This window comes from Myotis davidii, unplaced genomic scaffold, assembly GCF_000327345.1.
Source record: "Myotis davidii unplaced genomic scaffold, ASM32734v1 scaffold874, whole genome shotgun sequence".
Classification (NCBI taxonomy): Eukaryota; Metazoa; Chordata; class Mammalia; order Chiroptera; family Vespertilionidae; genus Myotis; species Myotis davidii.
Window position 1 is genome coordinate 262,521 of NW_006285611.1, and position 1,042 is coordinate 263,562.

Consider the following 1,042-nt stretch of genomic DNA (forward strand, 5'->3'; position numbering starts at 1 on the left):
TCAGAACCTGGCTGAAGAACCTGGCTACAGAACCTGGCTGGAGGACTTGGAGAACGTGGCTGGAGAACCTAGCAAGAGAACATGGACACAGAACTTGGCTGGAGATTGTGGCTAGAGATCCTGGCAAGGCTGCTGATCAACTGATCGCTGTCTCCGTGTCATTCCTTCTTCGCTGACTCTGTCCACACCTATGGGGATCCCCTGGACCTGCTGCGGTTGGACCCCAGCATTTATTGTTTATTACTCCTTAAAAGAGTTTCTTTTCTAATCTTCCAAAACACCAGACTTGGAGTTTTCCTCCTACCATATGGGTTGCTCCTTCTCAGTCTTCTTTGCTTATTCCACTTCTTTCCTCTGACTCTTAAGGTTGAAATACTTCAGAGATCAGTCCTCATTCTCCTTTCTTTCCTATTTATACTTGACCTTGATGGTCTTGTTCAATATCATTGCTTTAAATATCATCTATATAGTTACAACACCTAAATTCATATCTCCAAACCTGACCTCTTTTCCAAACTCCTACTTAAACTTCTTACAAATCTGAGTTAATATAGAATAGCAACTCAATATCACACAAAACTGAATTCTTTATGTTCTCTCTTAATTTGCTCTAAACACAGCATTCTCTATGTCAAATCAATGACAACTCTATACTTCCATTTGCTCAAATTACTACAAATAAATATTGGAAATATTGATCTCTTCTCTATCTCACATTCCATAACCATTCTACCAATAAATATGTTGCCTCTATTTTTAAAATATATTAATAAGCCAATTACCTTCCACCACCTCCATTCCTACCAACAAGGCCCAAGACAACATCATCTTTCATCTAGATTATTGCAGTAGTCTCTTGGCTGATCTTTCTAACCCTAAAATCAGATACATTTTTTCTTGTAAAATAACCACTTTTAAAATTTTGCAGCCATTTCATAGAGCTCTGCTTTATGCATGTATACTAATATGTATATATGTATTACATATCTAATAAACATATAAATTAACATAAATAAAACTATATTCTCTGTGATATATATGT